This window comes from Leptonychotes weddellii, chromosome 9, assembly GCF_054177405.1.
Source record: "Leptonychotes weddellii isolate Sample4059 chromosome 9, ASM5417740v2, whole genome shotgun sequence".
NCBI classification, from domain to species: domain Eukaryota; kingdom Metazoa; phylum Chordata; class Mammalia; order Carnivora; family Phocidae; genus Leptonychotes; species Leptonychotes weddellii.
This window is the reverse complement of record NC_138377.1, coordinates 44,909,124-44,912,578: the sequence shown is the minus strand read 5'-3', so window position 1 is coordinate 44,912,578 and position 3,455 is coordinate 44,909,124. Positions and strand designations below refer to the sequence as shown.

General features: G+C 37.5%; 1 pseudogene; it reads left to right on the top strand.

Annotated features, from left to right (window-relative positions):
* Nucleotides 1-1,210: 1,210 nt before the first annotated feature.
* LOC102747730 (tubulin alpha-1A chain pseudogene) lies at nt 1,211-2,444 on the top strand (annotated as a pseudogene).
* The last annotated feature ends 1,011 nt before the right edge of the window (nt 2,445-3,455 follow it).

Sequence of the window (3,455 nt, the reverse complement as noted above, 5' to 3'; positions counted from 1 at the left end):
CAGTGATGCCCCCTCAACTTGACAATGATTTTCTCATGAATCGCAGTCATGCATTGATTATTATAACAAGTGTGGAAATAGCTGTTTCTTGAACTTCATTGTTAGACGCACATTTAGATTTGCTTGTCTTCTTGTTTTTTGATCTTTATCAAAATAAATACCTTTTCTTATCCACTAATATTCCTTTAACTGAAGCATACTTTGATATTAATAGAGCCACTTCAGCTTTGTAATGATTAGTGTTTGCATGCTACAACTTTTTCCCATTCTTTTACTTTTTACCTATGTCTTTATATTTAAACTCTAGGTATTTTTAATATCATATTGTTGAGTCTTCCTTTGTGTTTATATTTTAGTATGCATTTACCTTATTTGTAACTCTTCATTCACTTAAGCAGATATATTTTCTAACTAGAATCATTTGTCTTCAGCCTAAAGTACTTATTATTTTATAGTATAGGTCTATTTTTAAAAATATATTTTTCTCCTTTTACTTATTCATTGCCAAATAATCCATATCTATTCACAATAGAGAATCATGGTAAAAGAACAAAAATCTTGTGTACCGACCACAACCAATATTAACAATTTAAATAATATTATATTTTGTGGATAGAATGAAGCAATAAAAAAAATACTCAAATTCGTTTATCCATTTTCTAGCTAATAGATTTTTAAGTTGATTCTTTCTTTCCCTCCTCTCTCTCTAGCAAATATTGATATAATGAATATTCTTGTGAATAGTTCTTTGTACAGGTGATTTTAAGCTTCTCTAAAGTGTATACTTTGAGTAAAACTGTAGAACAAAGGCTTAGGTACATCTTTAAAACTATTATTCATTGCCTAGTTGATTATAAGGCCATTTTACCAATTCTATGCACACTTGGGGTAGAATTAGGGATTAGTATACAGAGTTGCTACAATGTATTATATAAAAGGTCCAGTTTTCAACAAAGTTTAGATAACATAGAAAGAAATAGAAAGGAGTGACCCATTTGATAGGGGGAAAAAAAGAAAAAGACAGTAGAAACTGCTTTTGAGGGGGCCCGGGTGATGGGCTTAGCAAGAAAGACTTCTAAGAAGCTACTTTAAATATGTTCAAAGAATTAAAGGCAACCATACCAAAAGAAAATAAAGTAAAGTGTGATGAAATTATTTCATCAAATAGAGAACATCAAAAAGCAGATAGAAATTATTAAATAATTAACATATCAAAATTTTAGAATGAAATTCCAGAATTCCTAGAATTTTATATCCAAAATTTTTAAAAATTACTAAAGGAATCAACAATAGATTGGAGAGAGCAGAAGAAAAAAAACATTAAACTTGAAGATATATCAATAGATATTATACAATCTAAATGGAAAGGAAAAATAATAAAGAAAAAATAAGCAGCGCCTCAGAAAAATGTGGAATCATCATCAGGCACAAGATTGTACATATACCAGAGGACAAAAGAACCATAAGGAGAAAGAGAGAGGAAAAAGAGGGGGAAAAGTGATGACAATGTAAAAATAAAAAACAAAAATAAAAAGAGATGCCTGAGTGCATCTCTATCTACGTTAGCTATGCTGGTGTCCAGATTGGCAATGCCTGCTGGGAGATCTATTGCCTGGAACATGGCATCCAACCCAGATGCCAAGTGACAAGATGCCAGATGCCAAGTGACAAGACCATTGGAGAAGGAGATGACTCCTTCAACACCTTCTTCAGTGAGACGGGTGCTGGCAAGCATGTGTCTAGGGCAGTGTTTGTAGACTTGGAACCAGTGGTCATTGATGAAGTTCACATTGGCACCTATGGCCAGCTCTTCCACCCTGAGCAACTCATCATAGGCAAGGAGGATGCTGCCAAAAACTATGCCCCAGAGCACTACACTATTGGCAAGGAGATTATTGACCTTGTCTTGGATCAAATTTAAAAACCAGCCAACCAGTGCACAGGTCTTTAGGGATTCTTGGTTTTCCACAGCTTTGCAGGGGAAATTGGTTCTGAGTTTACTTCCCTGCTGATGGAATGTCTCTCTTTCAATTATGGCAAGAAATCTAAGCTGGAGTTCTCCATTTACCCATCCCCTCAGATTTCCACAGCTGTAGTTGAGCCCTGCAACTCCATCCTCACTAACCACACCACCCTGGAGCATTCTGTGCCTTCATGGTAGACATCCGGACATCTGTCATAGAAACCTTAATATTGAATGCCCAACCTATACTAACTTAAATAGGTGATAGGTCAAATTGTGTCCTCTATCATAGCTTCCCTCAGATTTGATGGAGCCCTAAATGTTGATCTGACAGAATTTCAGACCAATCTGGTCCCCTGTCCCCACATCCACTTCCCTCTAGTCACATAGGCTCCTGTCATCTCTGCAGAGAAAGCCTACCATGAACAACTTTCTGTAGCAGAGATCACCAGTGTATGCTTTGAGCCAGCCAACCAGATGATGAAATGTGACCCTCACCATGGTAAATACATGGCTTCCTGCCCATTGTACCATGATAACATGGTTCCCAAAGATGTCAATGTTGCCACCACCACAATCAAGACCAAATGCAGCATCCAGTTTGTGGATTGGTGTCCCACTGGCTCCAAAGTTGGTGTTAATTACCAGCCTCCTACTAGTACGTGTTGGAAACCTGACCATAATACAGGAAGCTGTATGCATGCTGAGGAACAACACAGACATTGCTGAGGCTTGGGATTGCCTGGACCACATGTTTGACCTGATACATGCCAAACATACCTTTGTTCACTGGTATGTGGGTGAGGGGAGTTTTGGGGGGCCCGGAAGGACATGGCTGTCCTCGAGAAGGACTATGAGGAGGTTGGTGTGGATTCTGAAGGAGAGAAATAACTAATTACCGCTCCTTTCAGTCCTGCAACACGTCACACTCAGAACTTTAGCTTCAACATTAGCTGACAAGCATTAAAGCTTTCTAGTTGGATTATCTTCACTTTTCACTGAAATCATGTCTCACTTTTCCATGCATACCTGTAAGATTTTTCCATTACGTCTCAAAGTAAAGGCTTTAAGGAAGAAAAAAAATAGATGAAAAGGGTACATTTTCCAACTCAATCTATGAGGCCAATAGTACCCTGATGTCAAAACAGATAAACACAAAAAAGGAAACTAAAAATTAATGTTTCTTTAGACTGTGTATGTGAAAAATCCTCAGAGTACTAGAAAACTAAATCTAACTAAATCTAACTAAAGCAACATATAAAAGGATTATAAACTAGGACCCAGTAGGGAGGCACCTGGGTGGCTCAGTTAAGCATCTGCCTTTGGCTCAGGTCATGATCTCAGGGTCCTGGGATCGAGCCCCGCATTGGGCTCTCTGCTCAGCAGGGAGTTTGCTTCTCCCTCTGTGCCCTCTCTCTCAAATAAATAAATAAAATCTTAACAAAAACAAAACAAAACAAAACACAAAACCATAACCCAGTAGGATTCATCC